This window comes from Oryx dammah, unplaced genomic scaffold, assembly GCF_014754425.2.
Source record: "Oryx dammah isolate SB20612 unplaced genomic scaffold, SCBI_Odam_1.1 HiC_scaffold_5, whole genome shotgun sequence".
NCBI classification, from domain to species: domain Eukaryota; kingdom Metazoa; phylum Chordata; class Mammalia; order Artiodactyla; family Bovidae; genus Oryx; species Oryx dammah.
The window spans coordinates 788,484-810,484 of NW_024070189.1; the positions used below are offsets into that span (position 1 = coordinate 788,484).

Below are 22,001 nucleotides of genomic sequence, written 5' to 3' on the forward strand. Positions count from 1 at the left end.
ACCATTCATTTGCTACCCCAAGCCCAAACCCCTTTTGCTTGTCAGTTCTTCACAAATGTATTGTTTCCTTGTTTAAATGGTATAAAATTTGCCTGTTTTGGTCACTTCTTTGAGTCTCCTATTTTTAGGAGATCCCGTACATAGAAAATTAAATTTGTTTTTCCACTGTTAATCTGTCTTTGTCAATTTAACTATTAGACCAGTCAAAGGACCTAGAAGGAAGGAACGGAAAATTTTCCCTCCTGACATTATTTCTGGTGACACATAGCAAACAAAGTTCTGTTTAGCAGTTTGCATTCTCTGCTCTGCAAATAAATAAGAACAATGCTAATATAATATTCTAAAGTTCATTTTTGAGCAAATGTGGCCCATTATTCCTATAAAATATTTTTGTGTTTTTTTTAAATTTTTTATTTATTTTTTACTTTATCCTTGGGATGTTTGCTTGCTACTCTAGAACTCTGTGAGGTATGTGCAAGTAAAAGACTGAAGCTATTAGAGGGATTTTTAAATTGGTTGGCTCTGACAAAGGGTGATTTTTAAGATGATGAATTTGATCTGTATGTACTGTGGTGTTAGGTAGATTACTTTATACATTTGTCAAGACCCATTGAACTGTACACTGTAAAGAGTGAAATTTACCCTATGTAAATTAAAAAAAAATCAACTAGAATTTTGTGTTAGGAGAACCCAAGATACTGGGAGAACCCAAAACTGTGACAAATTAATTTACCTGTATAACAAGTGTGTGACTTAACTACACTGAGGGGCTATGGATGATAGGAGCTGGCACTAAGTGCATTGGAAAGCAGTGTTTAGGTTGGAAAATCTAACTCTAAAGACACAAAAAAAGAACTATTTACAAGCAGTGCTCTGATTGGCAGATTTGTTTCTTACAGCAGTATTTCAGCAGTTCTGAAACTACACTACTTATATACTGGGGATGAACTATGCAGATAATGAGAGCCAGATTTCTCACTGCCAGAGAAGGAAGTTACAAAGGCGTTAGAGAGGTCACGGAAAAGCCTGACACGAACCCTCTGGTGCTAGATTAGAGTTGGTAATATCAGGATGCTCACCTGTTTAATGCTGTGTAGTATAAATAATGAAATAAATACAGGTATGTGGGGGGGGGGGGGGCTGGTATACATACATAGGTGTCTTAGACCTGTCTCCTAAGAGAGCCTAGAAAGAGCGACACTCCAGTCGCAGCAGATATATCTAATTCCCAGATCTTCACTTTTATATGCTATTCTTCAGTAAAAGGGGTCAGTCTCCTTAGAGAAGTGGCTGACTCTCAGTCTGGGGGCAATGAAGTGTAAGATTCTGGAGCATCTTATATAGTTCCAGAAAGTAAGGTCAAAAAAAAAGAAAAAGTCAAAAAATGAAGGTAGGGGTATGTCAAAATCACACAGGAACCAGTATAAAACAGATGGAATGACTAAAGCAGAATAATTTGAGCAGCATAATAAATAAAAATAGTATGGCATTATAACCTAGAGAAATAAACATGCCTAAGTTCATATTTAAATAAATGAGTAACTGAATAATTAATGAGCAAATAGATGGGGAGGAAGGGATATTCCTTTCAGATTTTGTTTTTGTTCAGTCCCTAAGTTATGTTTGATGCTTTGCAACACCACGGACTGCAGCATGCCAGGCTCCCCTGTCCTTCACGGTCTCCTGGAGTTGGCTCAGATTCATGTCCATTGAGTGGTGATGCCATCGAATTGTCTCATCCTCTGCCACCTCCTTCTCCTTTTTCCCTCAATCTTTCCCAGCATCATGACTTTTCCAGAGTCAGCTCTTTGCATCAGGTGACGAAAATATTGGACCCTTAGAGATGAATTCCAACTAATAAATGCAGAAGACATGAAGGAGATAGAAAATCGCCATTAGAACACCATAGTAATATCTGCTGCAGGCAAGACCCACTGATAAATGCTAATATTAGTGGATGCAACTTTAAGAAGAAAGAGAATATTTGCATAGCCTCAAGATATTTCCTCTCAATATTTATTAGTTTATCATTTTATTAATGCCCACAAATTGTTTGATATTGTTCGCTCTGGGAAATGGAGTTGGTTCCCCTCCTCTTGAGGGTGGTTTGGAAGAGAATATGGGAAAACAAAGATAAGTGGAGAGTGGAGAGCCCTGGGCACTTATGTTAATCAAGTGGTCAAAGTTAACATCACCTGAAATAAGTCATATTGATAGCATACACCCCCTGAAATGGTACAGTGGGAAGAGCACTTCCCCCAAATCCATTACCTGAGTTTAGTCACTGGAAAACATCAGACGAACACAACCGGAAGGACAGTCTACAGGCTCCCTGATGAGAACCACTCAACGCTATCAAGGACAGGAAAGACAGAAAGATCAAGGACCTGCCTCAGAGGAGGAGGCAGAGGAGCCGTGGCAACTAAATCAACGGGCAGTCCTGGATTGGATCTTGGGACAGAAAAAGAATATTACTGGGAAAAAATACCAAAATTAGAATAAAGCCTGCAGTTTAGTTAAACAGTTCAGTTCAGTCGCTCAGTCGTGTCCGACTCTTTGTGACCCCATGAATTGCAGCATGCCAGGCCTCCCTGTCCATCACCAACTCCCAGAGTTCACTCAGACTCACGTCCATCGAGTCCATGATGCCATCCAGCATCTCATCCTCTGTCATCCCCTTCTCCTCCTGCCCCCAGTCCCTCCCAGCATCAGAGTCTTTTCCAGTGAGTGAACTCTTCCCATGAGGTGGCCAAAGTACTGGAGTTTCAGATTTAGCATCATTCCTTCCAAAGAAATCCCAGGGTTGATCTCCTTCAGAATGGACTGGTTGGATCTCCTTGCAGTCCAAGGGACTCTCAAGAGTCTTCTCCAACACCACAGTTCAAAAGCATCAATTCTTCGGCACTCAGCCTTCTTCACAGTCCAACTCTCACATCCATACACGACCACTGGAAAAACCATAGCCTTGACTAGACGGACCTTAGTCGGCAAAGTAATGGCTCCGCTTTTGAATATACTATCTAGGTTGGTCATCACTTTTCTTCCAAGGAGTAAGCGTCTTTTAATTTCATGGCTGCAGTCATCATCTGCAGTGATTCTGGAGCCCCCAAAAATAAAGTCTGACACCGTTTCCACTGTTTCCCTATCTATTTGCCATGAAGTGATGGGACCGGATGCCATGATCTTCGTTTTCTGAATGTTGAGCTTTAAGCCAACTTTTTCACTCTCCTCTTTCACTTTCATCAAGAGGCTTTTTAGCTCCTCTTCACTTTCTGCCATAAGGGTGGTGTCATCTGCATTTCTGAGGTTATTGATATTTCTCCCTGCAATCTTGATTCCAGCTTGTGTTTCTTCCAGTCCAGCGTTTCTCATGATGCAGTCTGCATATAAGTTAAATAAGCAGGGTGACAATATACAGCCTTGATGTACTCCTTTTCCTATTTGGAACCAGTCTGTTGTTCCATGTCCAGTTCTAACAGTTGCTTCCTGACTTGTATAAAGTTAATTTCTTAGTTTTGATGAATGTGTCATGGTTGTTTAACTTAGAAACTGGGTGAAGAGTATATGGGAGCTGTCCTTGTGATTCTTCTGCAAGTATAAAATTATTTCAGAATAAAGTTTGTTAAAGATGACTGGTCCCAAACCACTTTCTCTTTCACTGTAAAATAATGTCTATTTCCAAGTGCTGAAGGACAAGGCTGAGATAACATTGATTTCTAAAATAAATCAAGAGGCTTTTATCAAGAAATTCTTCAGAAATGATTTAAACATTACCTGAGGCTTTGACATAAAAACCTCAAGGGAAATGTTTTTAAACCTAAAGTATCTAGAAGACAAATTAATTACTACTCATTGATTTAGTAAGACACATAAATACTTCTAATTCTCCTACTTATGAACTCTGTCTATAAGTTTTATAAGATTTGTACATTTGTAAGTTTTGCTCACAAGGCCATGGAGACCCTACTGAAAAAATAAGAGGTGTTATCGTTGTATGTTTTGGATGGAACTATATCACCTGATGAATGCTTCACAGTGAACAAAGGGTTTCCAAAAATTTCTGACTAAATGGATGGGTAGAACCAATAGTGTGATAATTGGCATTAAAATAAAGCCCAAAACTTGTTTATGATTAAATCCCTAAATGTGAACTACTAATGCTTCCTTATTAATTTTGCATGTTATTTAAAAAAATCCCCAGAAACATGCTGGATTTACCTCTAAGATGCTTTTCTTAATGTGCAACAAATATGCTGAGCAAGTCAGATCCTGTGCTGCTTCCAAACACTGCTAAGGCCCTTAGAACAAGAAATTTGTATTGTGACTTTTGCTGGGTTTTGATCACTTTGTATGGGACTTCTCAACCATATGGTGCATATAGAATCTTTCTGATTAAACGAGCCAAGGAGGGTCCCCTGAAGCAGAAGGTGGTATTCCCTTGTATTGCCCTGGTTGTCTTTCATACCTGCTTCATCTCTTACATCAAAGTGAAAAACCCCTATGCTTCCTAGAAATGTGTCAAAAAATTTCCCAAGTAGTCCAAGTAATGCATTCTCTAAGGAGGGCAGCCTGCCATGGGGGAGAATTCCTGCATGTGATGTACCTCAGTCTGTAGTTGACAGAAGTTAATGATTTCTACACCACTTCCATTATTAAACTGATAACTATGCTGTAATGCACGGGAAGGTAAAAAGAGAGAAGTACTTGGCCCAATAACTGCAACTGAGGAGGTTACAGTTGAAGACTGATGAAACCGATGTGTATTATGTAGATCAGTTTTACTGTATAGGCCATAAACCTGACCCCTTGCCAGAGTGGACAATTAGGAGTTCGGCTTTGATACAAGCACTTATGAGCATGTTCTAAGTGCATCAGTGACTGGTTTTCCAGTCATCTACATGCTAGACCCAGCGCTAAGCTCTGGAGTTGGATACGATCATACGTAAATTCTCCTTCCTTACCACTAAGGGGTGAGAAAGGCAGGACCACCAATGCTGTTCTTGAGGATGATGACTTGGTTTTGAGCAACACAGCGTTCACTTTGTTCAGCCACCACATCAAGCAAGTGAGTGATACTTGCTTAGTCATGCCTGACTCTTTGCAACCCCGTGAACTGAAGCCCGCCAGGCTCCTCTGTCCATGGAATTCTCCAGACAAGAATACTGGAGTGGGTTGCCATTTCCTTCTCCAGGGAATCAAGCAAGGAACCAATGCAAATAAGACAACCAGACCTAGCGTACTTGATGGATTGCACAGGTTCGGCTGCCCAGTTCTTTATTGCTTATGGAAGCACATTTGAAAGTTCAGCAGGCTTTTCTGTCTTCTTAGAGTGAGAGATCCACTTAGAGGCACCTAGGACTTTGGGGTCACTGACCTTTACACTTTTATTACAGTTTGTAATATGGGAATAGTGAGGCAGCTATGTGGTCCTCAAGGATTGGTACCAATAACATAGAAAGTGTGACTGTATTCAACTTAAGCCATGTACCCCAACATCTGGAATCTGGGTTCATAGTCTTTTGGGGGGCAAAACTGCATAGCTATGTAACTCTCACAGAGTGGTGATTATTAACTAAATTCGTTTGTGTTTTCTTTCTTATTGAGCCGTTCGATCTACTGATTCCAGTACAGTAGGCCTGGCCAGAGTCTGGCGCAGTCCATTGGTTGAGGACGCAGCCGCCAGTCCTTGTTGCTAACTGCCTTCTCACAGCTCTCCATGGTGTACACGGATGCAGTTGCCTCTGCAAACTGGCGGCAGTACATACGTTGGTGCATGTATATAGAATCTAGAAAAAGCTGCTGATGAACTTATTTTCAGGGCAGGAATAGAGATGCAGAACAGAGAACAGACTTTGGGCACAGCGGAGGGGGAGGAGAGGACGGGATGACCCGACAGTTTAGCACCGAAACACACGTTACCTTAAGGGATACAGTCAGGGGTGGGCTGCTGGGTAACCCAGGGAGCCCGACACTGTGCTCCGGGACCGGAACCGGGGAGCAGGGCGGGACGGGGTCGGGGCGGTTTGGGGCAGAGGATATATATGCGCTTATGGCTGATTCGCGTTGCTGTGAGGCAGAGACCAACACATCATTGTAAAGCAACTATCCTCCATTAAAAAATAAGTAAATGAAAGGGGTAAAGAAGAGAGGACAGCAATTTTCATTCCTTATCCAACAGATCTGACTAGAGTGGAGTCATTATGCCTGTCAAAATAAAAGCTGCAAGTTTATGAACAAACCAGCATAAGTCCTAGTATTACTTTAAAATCTCTGAAAGTAATTTTATTTTCAAACTTTGAAATAAATTATAATGTAGATCACTGCAACCAGATAATATTATCTCTGAGCAAGGTTGAGACAGTATTATTTTTCTGTTGCTAAAAAAGGAAAAAAAAAAAAAACCTATCATTAGTTTTCAGACAAGTTAGCAAATTGCACCTACTTTTATTTCTGATTTTACATTTGTAATTTCTTTTTCATAAAAATTCTATAATTCTATTCTAAAATTCAGATCTCATGACACTTAAAACCCATCCCTACACATTTAACAACATTCTGTTGTTTTGCTTATTTCCAAATATCTCAGTTTATTTGTTATTTTAGTTTTTACTATTTTTCATTTAATTGTTGATATCCCACAAGGATAAAATTGTCATTATTATTAGTCAGTCAGTCAGTCAGTCAGTCAGTTAGTTCAGTCGCTCAGTCATGACTGAGTTAGCAGGTCTGACTCTTTGCAGTCCAGGTCTGACTCTTTGCGACCCCATGAATTGCAGCACGCCAGGCCTCCCTGTCCATCAGCAACTCCTAGAGTTCACTCAAACTCATGCCCATTGAGTTGGTGATGCCATCCAGCCATCTCATCCTCGGTCGTCCCCTTCTCCTCCTGCCCCCCCCCATCCCTCCCAGCATCAGGGTCTTTTCCAATGGGTCAACTCTTCGCATGAGGTGGCCAAAGTATTGGAGTTTCAGCTTCAGCATCAGTCCTTCCAGTGAACACCCAGGACTGATCTCCTTCAGAATGGACTGATTGGACCTCCTTGCAGTCCAAGGGACTCTCAAGAGTCTTCTCCAGCACCACAGTTCAAAAGCATCAATTCTTTGGTGCTTAGCCTTCTTCACAGTCCAACTCTCACATCCATACATGACCACAGGAAAAACCATAGCCTTGACTAGACGGACCTTAGTTGGCAAAGTAATGGCTCTGCTTTTGAATATACTATCTAGGTTGGTCATAACTTTTCTTCCAAGGAGTAAGCGTCTTTTAATTTCCTGGCTGCAGTCACCATCTGCAGTGAGTTTGGAGCCCCCAAAATAAAGTCTGATTAGTGGCTAATACTTACAACTAAGAGCTAGTCCTTGTTCTACATGCATCATTTTACCTTAAGCTTCAGTGACCCTGTGAAGATACTCTTAAAATCTATGCTTTACAAATGAGAAAACAAACACAGGAAGGCTATGGTCCAGAAGTTACACAGGAAGAGGCAGAGCTGGGTCTGAACGAAGACTCCCTGGCTCTAGAGCCCAGGCACTTAAGCTCTGCTGTATGTATATATGGAAGCTTTCAAAGAAATAGGGCAGATAGAAAGATAAAATCTTAGAAAGCACAAATAAGCATGTTTTGATAAAATGGAATCCAAACTAAAGTTATTACTCAAAATGAATACCATAAAATATAGTTGTTAAGGGAAAGTATAGCACTAAATTTAGCTCTTTCTTCACAATCAAGGAAATGTTATCAGATTTATCACTCACAGGACTTGTGGGAAACCTTTAGTTCTCCTTAGAGAAATTGAGGTAAATGTGTACATTTAGGGCCCTGAATCCTATTCTGCATAACACTGCAAATTGAGACCATATATTACCAAAAGGAACCTAAACACACTTAGCTTTAAAACACTGCTGCGTACAACTGTATGTTCCGTAACAGTCTAGTTCTGAAATATGATATATGCCAAAGAGATTACATGACATAAATGAGATAATTATCCATAAGTCAGTTACTGCAAAGCTTAACTGGTAATTTAGTCAAACAGAATACAAATTTTATCTCTCTCCAGATTCTTAAACTTTACTGAAAGGAGTATAAGTCTCTTGACACTAAAGGAAAATGCTGACAGTCTCATGAACTCTGCTGATTTTTTTAAAATTTATTTTTTATTGAAGGATAATTGCTTTACAGAATTTTGCTGTTTTCTGTCAAACTTCGACATGAGTCAGCCATAAGTATGCATATAACCACTCCCTTTTCAGCCTCTGTCCCATCCACACCCCCCGCCCCCCTCCATCCCACTGCTGGAGGTTGATACAGAGCCCCTGTTTGAGTTTCCTGAGCCACACAGCAAATTCCCATTGGCTATCTATTTTACATATGGTAATGTAAGTTTAACATTTTATGTTATGGCAAGAATATACAGAAGAACTGTACAAAAAACATCTTCACGACCCAGATAATCACGATGGTGTGATCACTCATCTAGAGCCAGACATCCTGAATGTGAAGTCAAGTGGGACTTAGAAAGCATCACTACAAACAAAGCTAGTGGAGGTGATGGAATTCCTATTGAGCTATGTCATATCCTGAAAGATGATACTGTGAAAGTGCTGCACTCAATATGCCATCGAATTTGGAAAACTCGGCAGTGGCCACAGGACTGGAAAAGGTCAGTTTTCATTCCAATCCCAAAGAAAGGCAATGCCAAAGAATGCTCAAACTATTGCACAATTGCACTCATCTCACATGCTAGTAAAATAATGCTCAAAATTCTCCAAGACAGGCTTCAGCAATACGTGAACTGTGAACTTCCTGATGTTCAAGCTGGTTTGAGAAAAGGCAGAGGAACCAGAGATCAAATTGCCAACATCTACTGGATCATTGAAAAAGCAAGAGAGTTCCAGAAAAACATCTATTTCTGCTTTATTGACTATGCCAAAACCTTTGACTGTGTGGATCACAATAAACTGTGGCAAATTCTGAAAGAGATGGGAATACCAGACCAGCTGACCTGCCTCTTGAGAAATCTGTATGCAGGTCAGGAAGCAACAGTTAGAACTGGACATGGAACAACAGACTGGTTCCAAATAGGAAAAGGAGTACATCAAGGCTGTATATTGTCACCCTGCTTATTTAACTTATATGTAGACTGTATCATGAGAAACGTTGGACTGGAAGAAGCACAAGCTGGAATCAAGATTGCTGGGAGAAATATCAATAACCTCAGATATGCAGATGACACCACCCTTATGGCAGAAAGTGAAGAGGAGCTAAAAAGCCTCTTGATGAAAGTGAAAGAGGAGAGTGAAAAAGTTGGCTTAAAGCTCAACATTCAGAAAACGAAGATCATGGCATCTGGTCCCATCACTTCATGGGAAATAGATGGGGAAACAGTGGAAACAGTGTCAGACTTTATTTTTTTTGGCTCCAAAATCACTGTAGATGGTGACTGCAGCCATGAAATTAAAAGATGTTTACTCCTTGGAAGGAAAGTTATGACCAAGCTAGATAGCATATTCAAAAGCAGAGACATTACTTTGCCGACTAAGGTCTATCTAGTCAAGGCTATGGTTTTTCCTGTGGTCATGTATGGATGTGAGAGTTGGACTGTGAAGAAGGCTGAGCACCAAAGAACTGATGCTTTTGAACTGTGGTGTTGGAGAAGACTCTTGAAAGTCCCTTGGACTGCAAGGAGAGCCAACCAATCCATTCTGAAAGATATCAGCCCTGGGATTTCTTTGGAAGGAATGATGCTAAAGCTGAAACTCCAGTACTTTGGCCACCTCATGCGAAGAGTTGACTCATTGGAAAAGACTCTGATGCTGGGAGGGATTGGGGGCAGGAGGAGAAGGGGACGACAGAGGATGAGATGGCTGGATGGCATCACTGACTTGATGGACGTGAGTCTGAGTGAACTCCGGAAGTTGATGATGGACAGGGAGGCCTGGCGTGCTGTGATTCATGGGGTCGCAAAGTGTTGGACACGACTGAGCGACTGAACTGAACTGAACTGAATGTAAGTTTCCCTGTTACTCTTTCCATACATGTCACCCTCTCCTCCCCTCTCCCCGTTTACAGGGCAACAGTGAAGAAACAGACATAGAGAATAGGCTTGTGCTGATTTTTGAATAATAGTCACTTTAATCACAAACAGTAGTTCTAGTCATTAATTGGAGTTTCCAGGTGTGTGTAATTTTGCAATTTTGAAGTTGATGTATTTCAGGGAATATCTAATTTTAAAGAATCCTATATGTTGTTTTTTGTTTCTCAAGGGCCCTCTGTTCCTTATCAGTTCCTGGAAAACAGGAATGAACAGAGCTGCACGCAGTTCTCAGGACTGAAGTCATGAGGAAGAACACATACCTGGATTCCTCTCAGTAACCTTTTACTTTTCTGTAAAACTACTTAGTCTTGTTCCTATTTCCAGTACATGGATTGTCTTCTGGCCCTGTAATGATTGTTATTCCCTTAGTAACTGTTGTTATGGCCTCATGACTACTGTTATTCCCTTGCTTACTGTTGTTATGTGTCTGGTTACAGTGTTTTTACTTTATTTTTTGCCTAAAGCTTCCTTGTATTACAATAGGTAAGCACACACTGCCATAATAAAGCACCCTTGTTCCACTAGAGACTTGGGTCCCCCGTGTCCTTCCTTCCTTCGCCTTCTTTTCATTGACTCCTTCCTCAGGTTCCGGTCTGTCAAGAAGACCATAACAGGTCGCGCCCGAACAGGGACCCGGAGTACGCCCTTGGCAAGCGGATGGAGTGACTGTGGACCCACTGAGGTCGGTAAGTGCGGGGTTACGGGACAAACGGTTGGAAGGCCCCACCACTTTTCTACTTTGCTTCATCATTTATTTTAGGTTCAAGGACTTTTGGTTTCAAGTCAACGATTAGAGGTTTGTCTCCAAACAGTAATTGAACGTAATCCCTGGTTCCTTGATGAAAGCAATTTTGGTTTAAAGATTTGGAACCAGGTTAGAAAGAATGTTGAACGAGCCGCAAGACAGGAAAAAAATATCCCAATAGATTTCTAGCCTTTATGGGCCCTCCTCATTAAAGCCATGATTTTTCCATGTCAAGAAAATTCTAGCTTCCCTGATATTCGACAACAGGAAGCACATTTGTTACATGGATATAAATTAGATGATAAAATTTTACAAAAGGCCCAGTTGAAACGACATAAACCATTTCAATCATCCCACCAGCTCTTCTCCAGCCGGCCCAAGTGCTCCCCCTCCTCTGGCAGCAGATGCCAAACCAAAAGCCCTCTCAACTCAAGGGCAAAGCGACTCAACAATGACTCTTCTGAGGCTCTTTCTGACACTAAAGCTAACAATGCTTTCCTTAATGACAACGATAAGCCTTTAACACACACTCATAACCATGAAAAAGCACTATCTACTCATTCTCCTTCACGACAAAGGCTTCCTGCATTCCTAGACTGGGGCATGAAGAATGAGACCTTTCTAGCACTCACTACGTCACACCTGCCCTTAGCCAAACAAAACCTTGCCAGATATAAACTCCAAATAGTTGAGCCACCTGACCCTAATAAAGATGGTCCAGATTTAGAGCCCAACATATGGATTTGGGTAAACCCCAACCTTGTGTTCCCCCCTGAAAAGCTAAAGTAAATGAAACCTGAAGATAGCCACACAAAAATATTTCAAGGACCTAATGAAGCCTATGGTAATTTTTTAGCGAGATTGAAAGTTGCTATTTCCCATAATGTTATTGAAAAAGAGACCAAAATACAGCTTAAAAAACTGCTTTTTATAAAAATGCAAACCAAAAATGTTAAAGGGTTAATGATCCAATTCATGAGTTTGAGACTATTATTGATTACTTAAAGGCTTATCACAATTTAGGATCAGAAACTCAAAAAATATAAATATTAACTGAAACAATCGTTGCTACCTTTAAAAAAGAGATATAAAAGATGTTTAACATGTGGAGATAAAACTCATTTTAAAAAGGATTCTCCTAAAAAATACACACAAAACAATTAAAACTATTTAAAAAAAAAAAAAAAAGACCTCCAGAAATTTGCCCTCATTGCCCTAAGGGGATACATTGGGCCAGAAAATTTCAATCTAAATGTGATATTGTAAGGAAGCCTATTTTGGGAAACTCCAAGCTGTGGACTTGCCGGGTCCCCATCAACAAAAACCAGGGACAAACTCCATCTTTCCCCTCAAATCCTTGACATCTGACAATGCTACCATCAATATACCAGCCCTAAATGATTTTCTCCTTTTTCCTCAAGCAGTCCCTTCTAAAATACCTACCGGACTTTTTGGACCCCTACCCCCACAAAATTTTGATCTTTTATTTGGCCAATACTGTTCACCCTAGAGTAATTGATTCAGATTATAAGGGAGAAATTCAAATTATGATGTCTCTCAGATATTATGACCGTTCAAAATGAGAGACAAAATTGCTCAGTTATTTCCTTTATCTTACTTTTCTATTAACTCCTCTAATGATGTACAGACAGATGGATTTGACAATTCAGATCAAAACCAATCCTTATGGACATCAATAGTATCTGAATATACCCAACCAAATGTAAATATCAAAATTAATGGCAAAAATTTTTCTGGTCTCCTTGATGCTAGATCTGATATTACTATTATTTCCAAATATTTATGAGCCAAATCTTGGCCTATACAGAAAATTTCTTGCCAAATTACAGGAGTTTCTCAAACCAAAATACAAGAGGTTTATCAAAATGTCCAAATTTATCCATCAGTTCAGTTCAGTTGCTCAGTCATGTCCAACTCTTTGTGACCCCATGAATCGCAGCACTCCATGCCTCCCTGTCCATCACCATCTCCCGGAGTTCACTCAAACCCATGTCCATCAAGTCCATGATGCCATCCAGCCATCTCATCCTCTGTCATCCCCTTCTCCTCCTGCCCCCAATCCCTCCCAGCATCAGAGTCTTTTCCAATGAGTCAACTCTTCGCATGAGGTGGCCAAAGTACTGGAGCTTCAGCTTTAGCATCATTCCTTCCAAAGAAATCCCAGGGCTGATATCCTTCAGAATGGACTGGTTGGATCTCCTTGCAGTCCAAGGAACTCTCAAGAGTCTTCTCCAACACCACAGTTCAAAAGCATCAGTTCTTCGGTGCTCAGCCTTCTTCACAGTCCAACTCTCACATCCATACATGACCACAGGAAAAACCATAGCCTTGACTAGATGGACCTTTGTTGGCAAAGTAATGTCTCTGCTTTTCAATATGCTGTCTAGGTTGGTCATAACTTTTCTTCCAAGGAGTAAGCATCTTTTAATTTCATGGCTGCAGTCAGCATCTGCAGTGATTTTGTAGCCCCCCAAAATAAAGTCTGACACTGTTTCCCCATCTATTTCCCATGAAGTGATGGGACCAGATGCCATGATCTTTGTTTTCTGAATGCTGAGCTTCAAGCCAGCCAGCCTACAACATTATGACCCTACGTGATAGATGCACCTCTTAATTTAATAAAAAGAGATTTACTCATGCAATGACAAACTCAAATATGCATTCCACATTTTTCCTAGGGGCCACTGCTCACTTAGCAAACAATACAATTATTAAAGTAACTTGAAAAGGTGACAAGCCTATTTAGACAGAATAATGGCCCCTTACAAAAGAGAAACTAAAAGCTACTCAGAAACTTATTGATACACATTTAAAATAAAAACATATTAAAAAATCTTGTTCTCCTTGAAATTCTCCCATTTTTGTAATTTAAAAAAAAAAAACTGACAAATTACATTTTTTAAGAGACCTTCAAAAAGTTAATGCATCTATAAAACCTATGGGTACATTGCAACCAAAAATTCCATCACCTACCATTATTCCTCAAAACTGACATATTATTATTATAAATGTACAGGATTGCTTTTTTACTATACCTTTACACCCTCTAGACTGAGAAAGATTTTTCTTCTCTCTTCCTTTTCCTAATCATATTGGGCCCCATAAATTATATCAATAGACTGTATTGCCTCAAAAAATGATGAATTCTTCCACCATATGTCAATATTATGTAGTCAAAGCCTTTGAACCTGTGAAAAAACAATTTCCTGACTTTCTTGTTATTCTTTATATAGATGATATATTGTTTTTGGCTCCATCTGTTTTAAAAAGTCAACAAATGTTTGACATAGCTCAACAATGCTTAAAAGATTCTAGATTAATCATTGCCCCTAAAAAGATTCAAACCTCTAGACCAAACCATTACTTAAGATCTATTGTTAATAGACAACATATTACTCCCCAACTAACACAGATTCATGCTGATTAATTATCAACCTTGAATGACTTTCAAAAACTTTTAGACAATATAAACTGGATTAGACCCTCTTTAAAAGTGCAGTTGCTCAGTCATGACCGACTCTTTGCGACCCCATGGACTCTAGCCTATCAGCCTCCTCCATCCATGTGATTTTCCAGGAAAGAGTACTGGAATGGGTTGCCATTTCCTTCTCCAGGGGATCTTCCCGACCCAGGGATTGAACCTGAGTCTCCCACATTTCAAGCAGATGCTTTACCGTCTGAGCCACCAAATAATTTAAAAGGAGATCCAGATTTAAATAGCCCTCATTCACTTTCACAAGACACACACACACACACACACACACACAAACTCTGTTTAATACAAAATAAATTATACAAAAACAATATCTTACTCATATTAGACTTGAATTACCTTTAGAGTTGCTTATACTCCTCTCTCCATTCTCCCACAAGACTTCTTGCCCAACAAGAACACCCAATAAAATGGATATGTGCCTATTTTGAAGAGACAAGGGATATATACCCATTTCGTCTGTCTTGATTTGATCACTCTAATAATCAACAACAAAAAAATATAACTAAGACTTTAATTGGCTCCTGTCTTCACCAAATTATATTGCCTATTAATAAAGCTCAATTTAAAAATACATTACAAACTTCTACCGATTTCCAAATAGCTTTCTCAGACTATTTTTTAAAAATTTCATTTCATTATCCCTCTAATAAACTTTGAAATTTCTTCAAAAATACTACATTTATTATCTCTCACATTGTTGCATCACAACCTATACCTCAAGCTGATGTTTTCTATATAGATGAGACTAAAAACACCAAAGCCCCATTTTGGTCTCTCAAAAAATATAAAGTCTTTTATACTAAATTTCATTCTGCTCAACAAAATAAATTATATGCTCTTATTCAGGTTATTCACCTACATCCTTACCTTATCAATATAATTTCTGACTTCTCATATTCAGTTTTTGTATTAAAAAATATAAAAACTTCTACCATAAATTCTAATCAATCTATTATTCAACAACTTTTTCTTGAATTACAATCTATTTTTAGGGACCACACTTCCCCCATTTCACACACTGAAACTACAAATAAAAAAAATTTTAAAGGAGGAATACACAGGAACAATTCTGTCTTCTCTATCCAGAGCAGACTCCACTAGATTCCAAACACAAGATATTCTTTAATCCTATAACTATTGTTAACACAGCTTTATTTGTTTTAAAATTTTAAAAACTTACCACAAGTTGGTATCTTGACATAAGCAGAAAAACATTTCTTAGAATTGAAAGACACTTCTCTTCCTCTGCCTGGTTGGTATCAAGACAGGCTAACTAAACAATGGAAATCTAGGAAATTAATCTTACAAGGAAAGGGGTATGTTTGTATTTCTCCAGGTAGATCCGACAAAATCAATTGGCTTCCTCTTTGAAAGGTCTGCCCCAGGAAAGCATCCGGTGTTCAAAATAGAGAGAGAAAAAAAAAAAAAAAAACGGCTAAATTCCTGGGAAGAAAAAAATTCCAATACAAGCCATGGAGACTCTAAAAAATCTGCAAGAAACACCACCCTCAACGTCATCGACCTTATGATCTCCTTACCTGGGGATAAACAAAAACCCTTACCAATCAAGCTAAAAATCTGGCTTCTCAACAGGGAATGCCTCAGAATCCAGAAAATATTGTTGTTGCTATACTTGCTTTTCTTGCTTTTGCTTCCCCCACTCAAGCTGAATTAATTAATCATAGTTATTAGACCTATATACATAACCCCCTTTTTTACTACAGGTATTTTAGACAATAGACTGGTGAAACTCATCCTTATTATAAAAATGTCTCAGAGCAACCAAGAGCTGGTGGTTGACTTTCTCTCTTACAAGCTTTCCCAGAAAGGATACAGCTGGAGTCAATTTAATGATGTGGAGGAGAACTGAGGCCTCAGAAGGGACAAAATCAGATATGGAAACCCCAATGCCATCAATGACAACCCATCTTGGCACCTGGTGTATAGCCCTGTGGTGAATGGAGCCACTGGCCACACCAGAAGCTTGGACGCCCAGAAAGTGATCGTGTGGCAACAGTCCAGCAAGCCCTGAGGGAGAGAGGCAATGAGTCTGAACTGAGGTACCAACAGACGTTCAGCGACCTGACGTCCCGGCTCCACACCAGCCCAGGGACAGCATCTCAGAGCTTTGAACAGGTAATGTACGAGCTCTTCTGGGACGGGGTGAACTGGGGTCACACTGTGGCCTTTCTCTCCTTCAGTGGGGCACTATGCATGGAAAGCATAGACAAGGAGATGGAGTATTGGTGAGTCAGGTCATGACTTGGATGGCCAGCCACCTAAACGACCACCTAGAGCCTTGGATCCAGGAGAATGGCGGCTGGGACACTTTTGTGGAATTCTGTGAAATCAATACAGCAACCGAGAGCCAAAAGGGCCAGGAGCGCTTCAACCGCTGGTCCCTGATGGCCACGACTGGCTGGTATAGCTCTGCTGGGCTCGCTCTTCAACTCATAGTAACTATTCCTTTCGTTATAATCATTCATATTTTATACAAGCTTGTGTTCCTCTTCCTTTTGTTATAGCTATAGAGAACTTACAGTTTAATAAGACTCTACACTTTGTGACTTGTATAGATTACAAAATGTATTCTTGTCTTAATTCCTCTGTTTCTTTGAAAAATGAATCCCTGGAAAGAGGGTTACATGGCAGGACTTGCCTCCATCTACTCACTAAATTACTCTGGTGATCTAAACAATTCATTGGATGGTTAATTTTTGGCATTTGGGGATTAATAGCTATTTGCATTACTGCCACTATTGCCGACATCGCTTTACAAACCTAAATTCAAACACAAAACTTGATTCAAAATTGGACCAAAGATGCTCATATTATGTGGGCTACTCAGGCTCAGATGAGGAAATTCAAGATGAAATACAGGAACTGAAAACGTCCAATGAGTCAGAGATCAATTAATAGATTTACAAAAACAAGTAATACTAAAATGTGATTGGAATTGTACACAATTTTGTATCACTCTTGTTTGGTTCAACTATAGTGCTTAAAACTGGGAACAAATTAAATTTCACTTGAAAGACCTACATGATAATGCTTCCCTAAATGTACAATTATTGCAAAAGAAAATCTTTGAAACCTTCTCTAAAAGTCTGCCCTCTTCCAATAATTTGGAAACTTTAGCTGAATAGCTAGCTGATCAATTATCTGGGCTAGATCCTCGAAGATGGTTCCAAAGTATTACTCATAGTATTGGGTTTGATGCTGTAACATCGGTAATTGTCCTGGTAATTGCCGGGGTCCAGCCCATGTGGATCCAGGGTAATTCAAAGTGGGGACGGCGTGGCGAGGAAAAACTTATTTATTTAGAAATATAAAGAAAGATTGGGAAGAAATAGTGTAGTGGGAAAATTTAGTGGAGAAAAGATGCTGAATAACTTGGTTTACGTGGAGAACTAATAAAACCTCAGGACAAGAGATTTGCACCATCTACGTTAGGCCACTGGCGCCTGTTTGAATAGCAGAGGGTGCCCCTCCTTGGGTTCCCTCTCTCGTGGGTCTTAGAAGCCAGGGCAAATAAGTAGACATGGTGAGTCTCCACGCCCCAGATGGGAATTCAGCCTAAAAACAGAGTAAGAAAAGACACGGGGGAACCGGTCTTTCCAGTGACTAGCCCATCCTCTATTGTCCAGAAAGGCCTTTTATACTTTTGATTGTACATAGAGATCAATGGATAATACAAAATTATGCAGCATCAGCAGCCCAGACTCTTATCGAGACCAGGCTTTCTCTCCATATACCTAGTTGTATACACAAGTCTTAGGTGATTTACATCATCTTCTGGCCAGAAGGCCAATTAACATTTTACAGCCCTTTTCTGATAAGGGTCTGTCATCCAGAGAACTTATTTGTGTTGTTCTTCCCAAAGTCTGGTGCCACTCTCAGAAAGCACTAAGTAAAGTTACATTCTTACATAGCAAGGACACAACAATTTATAACAAACAAAGAAAAAGGAGTACAGTGATATATAACAGAGAAAATTCATTAACTCAAAAGTCTAGTGTTGCTAACATCAAAACTACTATATTCCTATTTCTGCATCCCAATTACATTGATTAATATCCTCCCAGGTGCCTAAAAGATAAAGGACATGGAGGCCTGGTGGCAAACATTAACTCAACCAATGAATCCCTTCACCAAACTAATTCTTAGCTCTAAAAAGGCTCTATATCTTTAAGATGTTTTAAGCTTCGTGTCTCTCGTGGTTGGGGGGCTGTAAACAATTACAAGTTGTAAAAGTCTCCAGCTGTCAGGCAAGTTAGAGAGCCATCAGAGGGATTTAAGATGAGACATTTCTTTCATATGCAGGAGATCAGTTGGAGCTCTAAGTTAACTTTTTCCAGAGAAAGGTGGTGGTGTGTGGAAAGCACAGTACAATAAGGCAGGCAGACTCTGGTTTGGGGGGTAGATGCTCAGGCAGAGGCCCCCTTGAGACCTGACTCGCCTTGCCTGTCAGTTCTCTCCGCATGACCTTGTCATGGGTGGGATCTCCCGTGCTGGCTCCTGGCAGGTAATTATATTTGTTGTATAAGGATGCCTTTCAACATAAATTGTTTCCACTAAACAAATTCAATTGGTCATGGCCTTTTTCACAAAAATAATAGAAAAAGGGGGAATTGTCAGGGAACGTTTAATTTTAAGGAAGCCTATATGTTGTTTTCTGTTTCTCAAGGGCCCTCTGTTCCTTATCACTTCCTGGAAAATAGGAACGAACAGAGCTGCATGCAGTTCTCAGGACTGATGTCATGAGGCAGAACACATACCTGGATTCCTTTCAGTAACCTTTTACTTTTCTGTAAAAATACTTAGTCTTGTTCCTATTTCCAATACATGGATTGTCTTCTGACCCTGTGACGATTGTTATTCTCCTAGAAACTGTTGTTATGGCCCCATGATGATTGTTATTCCCTTAGTTACTGTTGTTATGCGTCTGGTTACAGTGTTTTTTACTCAACTTTATTTTTTTGCCTAAAGCTTCCTTGTATTATAATATATAAGCACACACCACCAGGAATAAAGCACCCTTGTTCCACTAGAGACTTGGGTCCCCTGCGTCCTTCTTTTCTTCACTTTCTTTTCGTCGACTCCTGTTCCCAGGTTCTGGTCTGTCATGAAGACCATAACAGATGTATTAGCAAATCACCTCACTTTGCACGCTTCAGGCCATTGAGTTTTCCTGTTTTGTTTCTGCCGCATTCTCCTGTCTAGAAGCCAGAGCTTCCTCTGTGGAATGCTTTCGTGGTCGTTTCATAATCCACTGCTAAACTCATCCCAGTGTCCTTGACTGAGACAGACAAATCTCTGCTCTGGGTGGGCATTTTCAACCTCTTTCGTAGCCTTGAGTTGTCTGCTGTCACCTCTCGCTTCCTGATGGCCCACCAGCATCTCTAGAAAGGCCCCTGGGCAGGGCTCAGCTCTGGGCATAACTCAAACCCTAATCTTTGTACTGCACTGCAGCTCTCTTCCGGGAGCCTTTCAAATTACCCACCGGAGACAGTCCTTTGCCACCGCTCTGGTTACCTACTGCTGCATAACTATTTACCCCAGATCTAATGGCTTAAAGCAGTAACTTTTTGATTGTAATTTACTTTTTCTTTTCTTGCAGGAGGACTTTAGGAGTGGCTCATTGGGTGCTTCTTCTGTTCTATGTGGCATTGGTAGAAGTCACTCGGGCAGGTCTTGTGTCTAAGACTTAAATGTTGGGTGCTTTGACTGGGAAGTTGGCTGTCATCCAGAATGTTTGCCCAGGGCTTCTCTAGGCTGGTGGTCTCAGGGTGGACAATTTATTACAGGCAGGGTTTCCAAGGAATGTTCTAGAAGAGAGAAAATGGACCAGAAATTGGCACTGAGTCATTCTTGCTGTATCCCAGAATGGTCACAGAGCTTACCTGAATTCAAAGGGAAGGCATATACCTATCTCTATCTCTCCATGGGAGGACTGTTAAAAAAAAACAAAAACTGTATTAATCTTTGGCCACCATAGCCATTTGCAAGCTCTGTGAGTACACGCCAAACTCCTGCACTATTTTTGTTTTGTTGCTGAAGCACTTTTTAGTTTTCTCCTCCAAGAGTTAAGCTCATGTATGCTGCATTGCTCCACTACATTGAACATATTTCAAAACTCTCCATGTGACCCCATGAAAGTCCACATCACAAGGGTCCAGGTGGGAGTGGGGTAGGGGGTCAGGACTCAGCAGGAAGGCAGCTGTCTCTAAAGATATCCCCTGGCTCACCTTCCCCTCTCCCCATGCTCAAGCCTACTGATACCCTTGATCTGGCTTGGGCTCCTGGAGTTATGCAATGGTTCTGACACATTTCCTTTGTTAAACTTTGCATGTGGGGATTTGTCTCACCCTGCATTTGATCTATGACATACACCTACATGAATTGGCATCTTGAAACTAAGAAAGAAAGAGTTTCTGTTTTGAGTGTAACTTGAGTGGAGTTTATATTTTGGATATTCGTTAAGGCAAAAATGGACATGGGCCCAATTTGCTTCAAGTGTGCCAAGGAAAAAGAAACCCTACCATCCCCAGGACATGGGGGAGAGGAATTTGAATCTCTCCTCTCTAGATTCAGCAGTGGCCTAAAAATAGGGTTGTCACAGGGCAGGGTGGCAGGGGGTGCTTGATCACACCCTCCAGCTGTGATGTGGACCTGAGGCTGGAAGGCGGCAGTTTTCTGGGATGTAACAGCAGGGGTGGTGTGTCCAGGGGGTGGGGCGGGCTGCTGGGAAGGATTCAGGCTTCACTTGGGTCCCATGGCCAGGTGATTTGAGCAGTCCATCTCCAAGGGTCCTCCCTCACTACTGGGACTGAAGGATGGCTGGAAAGGTGGGCAGCTCTAGAGGGAAGGTGTCTGTGTCTGCTGACCTTGGGGAGAACACAACATGTTGTTGAAACTGATCATAGCCTGCTAGGAGTGAGAACCCCCAAGAGCCAGCTCACGTCACAGCAGATGCTTGCTAAAGTGACTTCTGAATTGTGTAGACTTAAATGACTTCTGGACTTGTGTGGCTGAAAGAGGTATCTAAGTGGCCATTAGAGCTGAACTGGAGAAAGTGTTTCTTTTCTTGCCAATGTTTGTGTTTACATAGTGACTTCCTTTTAAAGAGAAGATCACAAAAAGGGTAAGAACAAGTTAAATGTGCAGTGGAGAAATCTGACAAATAGCTTCCTCAGCCAGGAGGTCAAAGTTAATAGCATCAGCAACAAGTCAGGTTGAGAGCAGGTGCCCTTGATGTGATGAGAAATGGGATTTTACCCCTATGACCTTCCTTCTAAGGACCCAAACCCAGCCTCATCATGAGAAAAACACCAGCCAAACTCTAATTGAGGGACATTCTGCAAAATATGAGACCATTACTCCTCACATTTGTCAAAGTCTTTAAAAATAAGTCTGAGAAATGTCACAGCTTAAGAAGATATGGTGACTAAATGTAATGTGGTATCCTGGACCCTAGAACAAAAAAAGGACCTTAGATAAAAACTAAGAAACTAGGGAGTGTATATGGACTTCTGTTAATAGTTATATGTAAACACTGGTTTACTAATTGTAACAAATGTACCATACTAATGTTAGATGTTAGTAAGGGAAACTGAGGCAGACTATATGCAATGTATCTGTA

The 22,001-nt window shown here is 40.5% G+C and overlaps 1 pseudogene; it reads left to right on the top strand.

Moving 5' to 3' along the window:
* Positions 1-15,647: 15,647 nt before the first annotated feature.
* Positions 15,648-17,646, top strand: LOC120863459 (annotated as a pseudogene).
* The last annotated feature ends 4,355 nt before the right edge of the window (positions 17,647-22,001 follow it).